Source organism: Helicoverpa armigera, chromosome 15 (assembly GCF_030705265.1).
Source record: "Helicoverpa armigera isolate CAAS_96S chromosome 15, ASM3070526v1, whole genome shotgun sequence".
NCBI lineage: Eukaryota > Metazoa > Arthropoda > Insecta > Lepidoptera > Noctuidae > Helicoverpa > Helicoverpa armigera.
In genome coordinates, this window is record NC_087134.1 from 9,043,700 (window position 1) to 9,058,930 (window position 15,231).

The following is a 15,231-nucleotide window of genomic DNA, read 5'->3' on the forward strand; positions in this document are numbered from 1 at the left end:
AAAACTAGTAAAGGTGTTTTATCACAAAATCTATTTGTCCTTTTAAGGATACAATGCGTGTGGTTATGGTACGTGCTATTTAATTGATTATGTGTTCACAATAAATAATAATAATCAGTCCTATAAAAGTCGTTGCAGTCCATAAATCTCGCCTTTTGTTTTATAATTACATATTGTGATGAAGTTCAAGTTTAATGATTGATCGCTATTTTTAGAATCGATTCTATGTTATAGAGGTGAATGATTTTATAATTTGATTTTGATAGCGCTATTTATAATATAACTATTTTAAGTTACTCAAATAACTTCTATAATAAAGTAAAGCTATATAGCTTTAGTTCCTCTATTTATTTAGTTCCGTTCCGCCATGTTTGCAAAATAGGTTCAGAAATAAGCGAACTATATTCACAGTCAATGTTACTGAGAATAAATTAAACTTATTTTAAATGGTCATGTTTCATGCCAGACTATAAAAAATATTATTTTTTCATCATTCTCAATCATATTATGATTTACGCACTTGTCAAACTGAAAAGATTCCAAATACTTATCAACAACGACGCTGGGGGTAAAAATCCAAAAAATATTGGTTTTGAACCAGTTTCTATTTGACTAGGTACCAGTCCACCTTCCGCCCTTTGAGCTCGGTAGCAAGTTCGATGCCCGTGCAATCAAATATTTGTACAATTAACAAGTGTGGCCCTAGGCACGTGATCAGTGTATTTGTTTATGTAATGGCACAAGTCATTATGTGTTTGTTATTATATATTTGTTTTGTATTCATTTAAATTCTTTACCTGCTAATACATAATATATCTATGTCTTTACTTGTTTCTATGATTTAGAATGCTATTTTATAATGTGATGGTTATGCAAAGGTAGGTATGGTATGCATATTTTCTCATAATCTTTATGTAAAAGATAAATATAAGTAATCTGTCTCTATTGCTACATCCTATAGACATTGCTCTCAAAGCTAGATGTAGTATGATAAAAACAATAAATGTGTTTAGTGTGGTTGAAAAAAAAAATGAAAATATACCACCTTTGCCTACAATTTTAGGGTGTATGGGTGTACCTACGTATTCATAATTGTTCGGTGAATATCAAGGTGGCATCTTGCATATGGTACCTATCTCAACAATCTGAACCCAAAAACACTAAACAATATAAGTAGGTACAAGTGTAGGTAGGTACTATTCCCACAATACTGTTTGCATTGCACTATGCAAGTACCTTTCAAATGCCATCAACCGTTCAATTCCTCGTTTCAAACCCAAGGCTGCACTGGCATTAAGACAAACGATCTTCCCATGGCGCCTATAAATCAATAAGTTCAACTAAAACCATTATTTGATGGCGTCTGTGACGGTGATGCAGCTGAGCAAACCATTACTGAGTATAAAGATGTAAGGCAGGGACGGAGCTAGGAAGTATTGTAAAGCTTATTTTAAATTGGTGGTACAGAGTGATGGGACTTTTACTTAAAAAAAAACTCTTGTTAGAATGAAAAATATAGAAAATGGTGATGCAGGGACGGAGTTAGGAAGGAGACATTGGGTGCATTCTTTTAATTAGGTACCTAATATGAAAATTGAGAATCGACAGCGTATCTTGGATACTTAAATAAGTTAAGGAATATTTTTATTAGAATGATGTAAAAAACTGATAATGGTTCACAAAAACCTTGGAAAAAATCTTTGGGAGACATTTTAAATAAGTTTGTATTCCATTTAAGCGTCCCCCAAAACCCCAATCTACCTTCCAGTATAGTATAGTCGAGTGAAAAAAGTCTGATTATATTCTCAAGTACATAAATAAAACTCTACTATCCAAGACAAACAGAACAACGAATATTTGTTTAATTAAACACAAAAGCATTGTCATAATCTTTACCAACGATTACAAGGTTTGTCAACGTTGTAAAGTGGGCCTAAGTAGATATGTCTATAAAAACAAATCCTTATTCGAGATAACTTTCTTTAACAAGAGACGTTACAATACTTCAAAAAGAAAAGGATAACTGATATAAATATTAACGTAAGCATACTGTTGATTCACTGGAATAGAACTTGACCTTAGTGTTAATTGTCTTGTCCTTTAAAAAATATAGAAAATAATTCACTACCGTTTCAAGTAAATTATTAAAACAATAAAATTTAATTTTATCATATGATTATGAAAATATTTTCTGCATGCCATTTCTATTTTATTCTATTGAGATTGTGAGAAAATAGAAAAATATAATGTTTGGATAAAAGGGCAAAATATTTACATGTATTAACATTTCCATGTCTTATTTGAATAGCTTAAATAACGATTACAGTATCGTATTAGTAAAAGCAAACAAATATGTAGATTAATAATTTTATTTACTTCGTTATTGTTGGTACATTTCAAACGATAAATAAATCACTAGACAATATATTATTACTTGCTATATTTTTTTTTGAAATTCGTTTAAAAATATTTTGTCTATGAAGACTCTTTTACATAGCGTTCTGTTGAATAATTTTAGCACACTCACATTATTATAACACCGTTGCAAGTTCTACTTACAAGTGAGAAAACAACAGTTAGTTTAAAATAACTACTTAAGATAAACACAGGGCTTAAAGGTGTGAGCTCGAAAGTCAAAGGTACAAAATGCCGAAGCAATTATGCTAAGTTGTCACCATTAAGTTTTGTGATAAATACAATCGTTAAAATGCCATTGCAAAGGATAATGGGGACATTTTTGTGCTAATTAGTTATCTAATTAGATGTAATGTTGTTTTATATTCACACCCTCTTAATTATTCGTCATATTCAAGAAATAAAAAACGCATGATTTTTTGAATTATATTCATAAAGTGAGGCAAAAAAGAAATTACTTATTTCAACATTCAATCAGCCACATAAAAATAATAAACTAGAGATTAAAAAAATCGTGTCCATATTGAAGTTATTCTGCTAAAGAAATGGCTGCCAAGTCCGTCCCTGCGCACAAGTGCACTCAAAAGGGAGCTCCAAATTAAAGACGCGGCTGATGGACGTTAAACAGCATTATTATTTATTACACGAACTCATTGCTACAATCGTAAGGAAAGCTAAATTATAAACGTACAGATGAATCAAAGCTATCTATTTGATCATTGAATACAAATGGCTAACAATCTTGACGGCAGATAGGTAAATCTTTGATCGTATACACAGATTAAGGCATAGAAATGTCTTAGATATAGCGGGATCTTAGCACCCTGGGGTCAGATGCATTTACTAAGATCTGACACTTGATTAAGTATAGATTATTTTGCATAGGAGGATATGTAATTAAAGTAAGAACTGGCTGGAGATTAACTTGTTATAGAGGTATTTGATTTTAATTAAGTTAAGGGAAGATAAGACTATTGAGTTTATTATGATTTTGAAGTTGCAGAGGAGAGAAATGGATTCATTAATGAAACAGAGATAGTTAAAGACCGCTGTTACACTTAAGTTTTATTTTACCGTTTTGTAATAAATAAAACGTTCTATGACAACGACAAATTACCTACGAGCCACGTAGAAGAATGGAAGAATCCTGAACTTTCTACACAAAACAATGATAATAAAGATGTATTTAATGCACATACATTTCCTGCACTTCTTCAGTAATAACTTACAAGTTAAGTCTTGCAGACAGGTGCTCTTGTGCAATGAATCATTGTATAATGTTGGAAACTGTCTCAAAACAAAGATTGTCATTTTTCAAGCCATTGTGGGAATTCCATATTTGCCCGATTGTTGATGTACTTTTCAAAACAAAAGGTAATATGTCACCGTGAACGGTCATAGTCTTCAGTTGGCACTGAACTGGCCTTCTTATCTATTGTTTTAACAGAATTTCTATACCCAACGGTAAGCCAGAGAACAAATTGGAATTTGAAGTTTGAATGCATAATTTTCATTCATATTTCAAATTCTAATTGATTCAATATTAGCTCTATGACAGTAACCATATTTAAATCTTGTGCATTATAGCTTTCTGCCAATTTTCATTACTGTTATTGGGGAAATAAACGTAGTATTTGCATTACATTTTCCATTAGGTATTTCAAGTTTTCTGATTACTTCTGCGGTAACGTCAGAAACCGCTGAACCAGTTACTGCAGCTCGGGTTTTACCGCAGAATCATCACTTTCCAGGATAATTGTTAGACTAATGACAATGATTTGCAATAGTATGAACTTTATGTATGTCAGTAGTACTCAGCAGTCATTTGATTTTTTTGCATTCATTAAAAAAAAATGAATTGCACGGAAACTGACATATTACTTTTGGATTTTCAAATTTATCTTGTCACAAAATGCGATGTGATGAATCCTTTCATAGATATCCTTAAAGACACACTCCCTAATATTTTATACCCTCATAAATAAGCACAGTTCCAAACGCAATAAGCAGTATAAGTGTCAATCAATTCCGTAATAAACTCATCAACCTCCCCTTTAGTAGCATCTGTCAAGTTCATCGCCCCATCGACAGGAGGTACCATAGTCCTAACTCAATTGATTGTTACGTCTCCCCTAAAATTTCTTTGTCATTGCCTCTATTTGTTTTTTTGTTAAGACCACCATAAGAATGGTGAGAAGGTGATTGTCCAAATTAGAGGAAGAAGCAATTACTTGAAGTGGCATTAAGAAGACCATAATGCACTCAACGGTAATGATAAAGTTTCTATTATAAGAATAAGTTTGAAAGGTAGAAAATGAAAGCTAGCTAAAACTGATAGAAGTGAAATCGTACAAAAATAAATACAGGAAGATGATACAATAACAAATGATAATGCTAACGAGAATACTAATAATGTTACAAGTGCAAATAATGAACCAGCTAAACAGAAGACCGTAACACGACCCATAAAAGTTCCACATGATAAACCGCAGCTTCCGTGAAACGCCGTTCAAGAGATTAAAGTGTTAAGACAAACAGACAATGCCCTTTCGTAAGAACCGCGAATCTGTGAGAAAGTTAATTCTTTTTTAGTTTTATTCTTTGCTTGATGTGATGCGTGAATGATATTTTTATCAAAGTTTTAATTAAAAGAACAAACACACAAGACTAAACAAAATGTTGTGGTGCAAGAAATACATAGAATAATTGCAAGGTATACATAAGACGGCAATTTTTTTTAATAGTGAATTATAATATGACATTCCCAATTAGAAACGTGTAAGTACCAATTGAATCAATACACAAAACGTAAAATCTGATAAAGTAAAAGTAATTAAAGCATACGAATCGAATTGCATTGGCATTTACAATGGCTGCCGTCTTATACAATCAAATATGGCGTAGCATCGTAACTCTATTGTACTATTGTAGAATTTATAACCATACGTAGTTTGATGATGTTATTGCTAGTACATCCATTCAATACAAGATTTGAAGGATTGTTTAAAATTCATCTCAAATCCCCCTTCGTTTCATCTCGTCCAAATATTCTTGGCTCAACATAGGCATTGTGTGGGCAAAGATGGTCTATAAACGTAATTTTATAACCGACTTCATCAAAAGGAGGTTAATTAGGATGTAAGTAGTCATCAAGTAATAACTGGTTTGGCTTAAGTCGCTCAGGATTATGCAGATTCATCAGACAAGCCTTCTTTGGCTCTAAATATAACAGGGTCTTGACCCAGACGGTGTATTTTGGGTCATTTAACTTTGCCGTAGCCAATCGCCATTCATATAGAAGTATCATTTTTTACTGATGTGTCTAGCCTAGTGTTTGTTTTTTGCTCATTCAACAATTGATTGATCGATTTTGTTTGTGTTGTAAAAATAAATTGAACATTGCATTGTTCTTCTTCTTATTTGTTTATTTGAGTGTGTGAATGGCTATTTATTTATATTGATTAGCATGCTATTAATAAACTAGCTAATCTTCTAGACGTATCTGTCTGTTCTACTTTAGCAAAATAATATCTTTTAGAAACGAAATATTTGAAACCCAATAGCGTTGAAAATACTGGGCTCAATTTAAAATATGTATCTACAGCCACATGAACAACATGTTATGGGCATAAAGCCCCATGCACCCAAGAAACACCTGGACGAGTACAATACAAGCTGATTACGTTAAACATTAAATACCAAGAACGATAAAACCAGCAATATTTAATCGAGTACCAGAAGTTTACCATGTAACAACTGACCCTATTGGTACTTTAAATGCCACTGCGATCACACTTGACACATTATCAGCTCAGACGATGAAATTAACACTAATTAGGTCGGTGCTTGAGTTACATGCAAGCTTTATGACATACGAGAAGTTAGTAGGATCAGTTGAATTACAAGCAGTCTTATATAACTTGGTATTAGGAGTCGGTATATTATTGCGTACTTCTTCAAATGTTGTTAATTTATTGTTGTAATTAATAGCGCCTTCTTGATCTTCTGTTTTATTACTTGCAGCCTATGTATTATTAACATCCGTATTGGTCAATACAGCAGTGTTTTTAATAAAATTGATATTTATAATTGCATTCGTTTGCAAGATTTCATCAGCTTCTCCAAGTAAATCATAGTTTTAAAATTCTTTTATTCTTATTGTTACTACAGTTTACAAACTGTATCAACTAAGAATCAGTACAATGGATATGAATTTACAAATAACGCGTGGATTTCCTCGTGATCATTTCCTTCGTGTTTTATTCGAGTGCGTGTTTTGAGAGAATTACTTTCTTGTTTTGTTAGTCGTGTTCGGGGTTTCTTTCTTTCTACTATCATAGACATGACAATATTATGCGTATATGATTCGGGTGCCTCAAGTTCATAAATTGCTAGTGCAATAGTATTGTTTTCATTTCTTTTGTCCTGTTAGGTCCTGTGTTTACGTTCAATTCAATCCTAGTATTACAAAAAGTTATAACAACTATATGCAACTCTTTTTCTAAGAAACTGTCCTCTTCTTCTAATCTAAACAAACGGCTGCCATTATCAGTACAATTAGTTAAACAAATGAGTCGGCTACACAAAGTATTATTAACTAGCCGTCTTCCCGCGGTTCCACCCGTATCCCGTAGAAGCTATTGCCAGTATCTAGATAAAATATAGCCTACGTTACTCGGGAAGAGTGTAACTTTCCAACGGTAAAAGAATTTTTCAAATTGGTATAGTAGTTTCGGAGCTTTTTGGGTACAAACAAACAGACAAACAAAAAAATGGTTCCCCTTCATTATTTTAGTGTAGATAAGTGGACCGCCGCAAAAACCAAATAGTTCATAAGTCACGTGCGATAAGCATTTCATAATCGAAAACGTTTCCTTAGTAAAAGTGGAATTCACGGTTCTCGTGTTATTTGTTCTATAAAACAATAAGGCATAAAAACTTGTTGCTACTTCCGCGACTTTATTGTTTTGTATTGGGAAGTGTAGTATGGGAGTTTCAAGTTTTGTAACTTACATATGTGGGCTTAGTATTAAGATTTCTAGACTTTATACATAGGTTTCTGAAATGATGTCTAGATACTTATATCAAACTTAACCCCTACTAAATTAATCCCTTGGTCATGCCATCACGCGAGGATGGCTGGACCGATTATGCTGAAAATTAGAAGGGGAGGTAGCCTACGATAGTTTTTGTCACCATCCGGCTAGGCGAAGCAGTTATCTCGGGGCGTGGGTAAAACCGTGAGCTGAAGCAAGTAGACATTATAGTTCAGTAATTGCCGAATAAATCCTCAAAAAGAGAAGGAGCTTATTACTACGACACGATGTATACTTATGTCTTACAAAATTTTATTAAAAAAAGAACAATACAGTTTAATCGATTTTTTTAAGTCGGTTGGCAACATTCTCTCCAGAGGTGTTTGCACGAAGCACAACAGTGTACCGATAACAAAATTAATAAAACTACATAACAACATAATAGATATAATTAAGTCATGAATGCTCTTGAACTGTAATTAATTTTCCATTTGTGATGGATTGACAGACGATATTGACTTATCTTCTCAAGTAGTGAGAGTCAATGCAACTGATTATTTTGTAGTAAGGCACATGACATGTGTTGGCGATGCCATTTTGTTGCACTGGATATTGATATTGCAACGTTTAAATTATTAAACTAGATTTTATTTAGCCAGCCGTTTCATGGGAAATACTTAGGGTACCCGGTAAAAAAGAAGCCAATGCAGACTTCTTCGACAAAAGGGCTATCTAACACTGAAATATTTTTTTCAAATCAGTCAACTAATTCTGAGATAAGCTTGTTCGAGCAAGTAAACTGACTATTCGGTTCTAGAATATATTTAAGTATAGATTTGGATGCTAATTGGTGTTACATAAAATTAAATTATTTTTAATCCGCATGATTATTATTTGAAATGCATTTGTGATGACAAAAAGCCTGAATTTAGTTACAAACTTGTTTCCTGGCTGAGAACATTACATAAAATATCTAGATAGCAGAGAAAAAAAAATGTTCTTGAAATACGAGTACTTACAAACTTTGCTTTTTATTTTCTTTGCTTAATTTTTTCATTAAGATAATTAGTCTTTACGTAAATACTAATTAAAAAGACCTAAAAAAATTACTGCGCAAATTACGATTTCAGAGTCGAGTTTCGGCTATCAGCAGTGATGCAACCAACTGGGGAACATGATGATAATGTTTTACGATCTTTTAAACATTAAGTTTTATGTCTTTATAATGCATTTGACGATGTTACGTAAGTAACTCTTAGTTGAGTTCACGGGTCATTTCATGACTGATTTTGGGGTTTGTGTGTTTTTTGATTACTGTTAGAAGTTGTAGAATAAGTTCGCGTAGTGGCTATGAAATTCGTTTCTGATATTTTATTGTATTTTTATTAAATCGATTCATAATGAGTTCGCTCTTGTTAAAAGCTATATAAAATAGGCTACAATCCTACTTGTTTATTCTAATTATGTGGTGGAATATGTGATTGATCCAATGCAATGGTGTCAGTCGTGGGAAGCTACTAAATTCTTTGTCGGAAAGCTCTGTCACGCATCAGTGTTCAAAGGATTTTCATGACTTCTTAAAAGTTTATGGACAGTCAAAAGTATGATCATAGCATCTAGTTCATTTATCCGACTATGCCAGAAGTAGGGTTCTTGTTTCAGCAACAACGCCAGAACTCTTAGATACTTCCTACAATTAGCTTTCACAAAGACAGATTTTTGCAGCTTTTAATTCCATATCTACTTATTTCCATGACTTATTTTACAGCAACCAACCAACTTAAAAATTCTTTCGGCCTCAGAAAGCACATTTATCGCAGAAGTCTATAGGCTACTTTATATCCTGGTTCGCAGACTATTTCCTATAACACCCGAGCGAAACAGACGCTTAGAACTAGTGTCAAATTATTTCTTCCGTTGTTTCTTTTTCAAACAATACTTATAGAACGGTTATTTTGGCATATAACCCGTGCCACGGAACTGTTAGTTCTTTTATCAGTCAAGAGGTCAAGGCGGAGATAACTAGTGCTGCCCTGTGTAGAAGAAATGTCGGCTCATTGTGATATCGATGCTTTTGAAGCGTTAACTTTTAAAGAATGTTATCGATAAATAGGACTGGGTTTGTTTTGGTATTGTATAATTTGTGACGATACAAGAAGAATTGTGTTTTTGTTATCTTTATTGGCTAGAGTTCAAATGCAGTTTTAATTGTAAATAACTTTTTTTCATGAGCGTGTCTGTTTTATTTTTCTTGACAAGGAAAAGGTTGAAATTCGATTTAAGAGTTTTACTTATTGACCAAGTTTAAAGTTGATAATTTTAAGTATTTTAATTAATTATCTTTACGACTGATACCAATACATTTTTTTGCCCACATTTATAAACAAATTGAAATCAGTTTTTTAAGTATGATTCCAGTTATTTAAATATGAGAAAGATAAAGAGCTCATATTTGCATGTTGTAATGTAAAAATGAGGTTTTTATCTGATCCGCTATTTGTATGCAATTTGTATTTCTACTGGAAGTAGTGCAATAAAATATGAATTTATTAACCCTTTATGTGGAGATATCCTGTATCTTGAGATTGTATCACAAATGGGTGCAGTTCATAACACTTAATTGAAGTTGATCTTACCTATTTGAATATCTTTTTGGAAGATCCTTTTGAAATATTTTTTGTTGACAGTGTGTTGATAGGTTTTAATTATCAATATACCTATTTTTAGTTGGGTAAGTATAAATAAAATTAAATAAGTAAACTGGAAAAATTAAATTCACGTTTTTGTAGGTAAGTGATGTCGAAAGCAATAGGATTACTTATTAAAAAAAAAACACAAAAACAATGTTTATTGGAGCAAGACAGATTCGGTGATTGGTGTTAATTAAATTAAATTAGTGTTTTTTGGAAGCAATTTCATGCTTATTAACTAATTGCTATAAAACAAAAACGTTTTTAAAGATGAGACAAGAGGAGAAACGTTTTAGTCAGCACCTATTGTGTTAGGTAACTAATTATAATTAGTAAAAGTAATTAGGTATTTCTTATATTGACTTTACCTGCTCATATTTAATTAGTGGTGATTATCTAATGAAACCTATAGTAAAAGGTTCTGTTAGGCAATTCTCATTACCTAATTACATCAAGAGAAGTTATTACAATAAATAGTAATACCGTTATCTATTCTCTTTACTTTATCTTTAAACTTCAAGCGATAAGTTACAAAGTAAAATATTTTACATAACTTGAAGTGAAATGAATATTTTTAAGAGTCTTAATATGTAAGAAAAATAATTTAAACTTACCAAAAAAGTATTCTGTCCGGTTATCTAGCCGATAACGCAGCAAAAGAAATCCGCAAACATTTTCAAAATAAACAATTTTATTTCAAAATAAAAAAAGAAAGCACCTCACTAAACACTATCACTGTCCCAAAAGACTCGTTTAAAAATAAATTAAGCAGAAAAAAGGTCGAATTGAGAAAAAACACAAAATTATCGTGTCTATGTTCGATCGCGTTCGAAATTTGAAAGTACGCGGGACGCGCGTTCGTGAAGCGCGCTCGACAGTCGGTGACTGGCGCGCTGATGCGTTTGGCTCGCCGGACCCGGTTCAAAGTGTGGAGTGGAATTAAAAAATTGGAGGGACCGTGGTACTCCTAAACTGCGCAGCGGATGTATGTGTAGGTGTTTATTGCTGAATTTACAGCGTTGACAAAAACTTTGCCAAAGTAAATTGTGTGAGATGTAAACAAACTTCACTGTTTAGTTAAGGGATTCCTGAGGTTTGTTTACACAACAAAGCTGTAAAAAATACGTCAATACCTTCTAATTTTATTAATAATGATAGCTTTTATTTTTTCTATTACCTATTATAATTTGATAGCTAATAGAAGAGAGGTAGCCAATAAAAAATTACATTAAATTTTTGTGATGAATGTTAGTTTTTTCCACTGCATACTAGATGGCGCTACGGTAAGCAACAAGATTTTCTAGAGGTTTCGTTATGCTACTCGCCGCCAGGTGGCGTACGCGTATCATCACATTGAATTGAAGGGAAACTATTCATCGATATTTACTTATTTTAAATATCAGAAAAGGATTACAAAAACTACTGCATTTTAATGCAGTTTTACATACTTAAAACAAAGGTTGTTTTCAGCTGTTCTATATTTTATTTTACGATTCTTGTACCAGAAAATGACTTTGCCTGTATATTTTTTAGGTTTTCTTTACAAGATTTGGTCTCTTAAAATCTCTCAGGTAATCACATTTTCTTAACTTAGAAAAAATCTATAGGTACGGTACGGTACCTACCTTTTACAATCGCCCATTAAAATTCTTCGACATGTTTCGAACTAATTTACGAGCACAAACATTTATCTAACAAATGAGTTAATGACCCATTAAAAACTCATACAAAACACTACTAGCCTAGACTAGCTGGTGCCAGCTCAATTGCGAGATTAACTAGAGTAAAACATGTAACTATAGCCAATTGAAGAGCATTTTTTTGGCAAGATTAGTCCGACCTTGTGGTGTGGGGTTATGAATTTTGATTAGGATTATGAATGCGTCGAGACGAGAGCTTAGATGATCTGGCTATAACTAGCTAAATATAAAGTGCCTACTTACTAGCTGTTTCTCGAGGTTTCATATGTGACTTTCTATTTACCTATTAAATTAATTTTCAAAATCGGTTCAGTGCTTAGAGATTACCTTCTAACAAGTACCTACAACGTCACAAACTTTACCTTTTACAATTTAAGTCAGTCAATCAGTATCTACCTATGTCATACTAGAGATCGACCCCAAAATAGTCGGAAAAGACTGCTAATAAGTCTTCAATTTTTAAGCACCTATAAATTGTTTTAAGTAATTTGAAATCAGTTAGTTACAGGTACCTATTTTATAATTTTAATCAAATGTATTGTCCATTTTAATGCAGCACTAAGTTAATCAATTTATAGCCAGACTCATTGAACAGGAATCCCTACTGCAATGACGTCATTGTACTACCTACATAGATATCAGATGACGTAGTAGCCTGGTAGCTACGTCACAGATGCGGTCACTGAGCGGTTTGCGGCGGGAAAGATGTTCAACTGGTTTCATAGGTTCTCTATGTGTCATGTTTAGATAATGGTTTATTTACTGCTTCTGGATTACCTATCTGTATGATACACATAATAGTTTAGTTAGATAATGGTTTACTTATAGTTGCTTCTGGATTGAGTTGTATGTTCAGATGGCCTGACTGTCGTTTACATCGTAGTAGATAAAGATTTAGCTGCTATCCATATAGTGAAGTGCACCTACTGGAAATTGGTGTGAGCCAGTATAGGTACTTATCATTGGAAGACCACGACCCTTCCTCAGTTATGAATGATGGCCTAGTAGAAAAAGAAACTTCTTTATTGGTATCATGTGCCATAGTGTGCCAAAGCGCGGCATCATACTTTTCTTTTTAAGCGTAAGCTAGGCTAAGTAATGTGCAATAAGAAATCAATAATAAAATTCCCACAGCCGGAACTAAAGATTGTCTTAGCAGTAGCAAGAATAGGCAATAATTTACTTATGTGCATGACCATAAAAATGCACATAATGCACCTTAAAAGGCTGACAAGGAAAATACTTCCATAGATGACCAAGATATTTACAAGGCAATAAACGATTATTAATAGTTAACCGATGATTTAACAGTTAAACAGAAGTCTTTGTGTGATCATCACTTGATTTGTTCAAGTCATTAACTTAAGTAATTATACATTATTGCTGTGATTGTATGTTTGTAGAATTGCTCATCTGTGATTATTTTTAATGTTGTATGCATCTATTTTTACGTCATGTAAATATGTACATAAACTGAACCCAACAATAAATCCCATGCATCTATTAAGTAAATGAAGATTTAAATATAGGTAGGTAAGCTGAAATGACACACCTCACTATCATATCGGTGCACGGCCCGTGTCTCCTGTCAAGCTCATGCTTAGAAGAACATTCATATGTTCTTCTAAAAATCCAAAAATAACAGTTATATTATTCGAAATTCAACAAGAACTGTCTTCCTCATTAGGGTAAATGTTTTACACAATAAGGAACTCAGTTCCTTTCCTCATTATCTACACCAGGCGTTCAGACATCTTCCTTAGTAATAAAATGTACAACTATTCCGTTCCTAGCTCCCAACACACGTCCATTTGCAATCAGAACGAACTAGGTTATCGCTATAGTAAAACTACTACTAACGTTGCCTACAAACTACTGAGTCAAAGTCAAATCATTTATTTCATTTAGGCCTTTACAAGCACTTATGAACGTCAAAATTATAACTAAGTTTGATTCTAGTTGCCCATTCCAAAAGTAGCTTCCTATGGAGAAGAACGGGCAAGAAACTCCATGGTTACTCTTTTTAAAAAAAATATAGTATTACAATTTGTATGTATTGATACATACAGTAAAAGCATGCGAAGATCATGTAGAATCGCAAAGACAAATGAGGATAAAGTGACAATTAAAATGCTACATGGTGTTCACATTTACAAATTGGTTTATATTTTGGTACAAAGTTACAAACAAATAATCAAAAGATGAATACAATTTTATTTGCTGGTGTAATTTTAATTTGTTAATTAATTAGATATTGTCAGTATGTCCTATGGAGCAGGACCAGCATGTTTCCAAGCATTTTTATCTTGAATGTAATCTTCTAATTTATAATATGCTTGCTTACAAAGTGTGGCTTTTATATGAGTTTTAAACCGCATGTCATTTAGTTCCAGAATGTTGTCTGGTATTTTATTATAACATTTGACACAATATCCCATGAAAGATGTATGTACTTTAGATAATCTAAACTGCGGGATAGCTATCTTATTTTTATTTCTAGTGTTATAATTATGTCTATCACATATTTTTTCAAACAAATGTAAGTTTTTCCTAACATACATGATATTTTCATAAATAAATTGGCAAGGTACAGTCATGATATTAATTTTTTTAAACAGTTCCCTAAGAGATTCACGACTACGTAAGTTGTACATAGCTCTGACAGCGCGCTTTTGCAAGATAAATATGCATTCAATGTCAGCAGTTCGTCCCCACAGCAGAATGCCGTACGACATGATGCTGTGGAAGTAACTAAAATATACCAGTCTAGCTGTTTCTACGTCCGCTAGCTGCCTCATCTTTCTAATAGCATAGGCGGCCGAGCTAAGACGACCCGCAAGAGATGTAATGTGGGGTCCCCACTGTAGTTTTTTGTCAAGAGTGATTCCCAGGAAAACTGTTTGATTTATAAATTCTAGTTTTTCACTATTAAGTATAATGTCACATTCACTACTTTTACATTTGGCAATGAAAATCGAATGCATTTTGTTTTTTTTTCATTAAGAGCCAAGTTATTTGCGTTGAACCAATTTTGAACCTGGAGAATGGAATTGTTTACGTCGTCTAAGGTACGTCTACGTCGATCAATATTAAAAATAAGAGAAGTGTCATCGGCAAACAACACCATTTTAGGTTGATTATCAAATAAGTAGGGCAAATCATTTATGTAAACTAAAAAGAGGAACGGACCTAATATAGAACCTTGTGGTACGCCCATTGCCATCACTGAACCTCGTGAATTTACGCCGTTTACTTGAACTTTAAGTTGCCGACCATTTAGATATGATTTTAACAGCTGGAGAGAAGTATCTCTTATTCCGTAATGCTCTAGCTTTCGCAAAAGCGTTTCGTGATTTACACAGTCAAACGCTTTTGAGAGATCGCAGAAGA

At 32.9% G+C, this 15,231-nt stretch overlaps 1 protein-coding gene across 2 annotated transcripts in view; it reads right to left on the bottom strand.

The window, feature by feature from the left end:
* LOC110376222 (phospholipid phosphatase 3) overlaps positions 1-15,231 on the bottom strand; it is a 94,135-nt gene that overhangs the window by 65,023 nt on the left and 13,881 nt on the right. The window contains exon 1 of one of the 2 annotated variants that reach the window (XM_064038085.1): positions 10,756-11,073. The exons of the other annotated variant lie outside the window; for it this stretch is intronic. The gene's annotated coding sequence lies outside the window, so the exon portion shown is untranslated. Of the gene's footprint in view, positions 1-10,755; positions 11,074-15,231 lie in introns of those variants that run through there. 2 annotated transcript variants of the gene reach the window in all.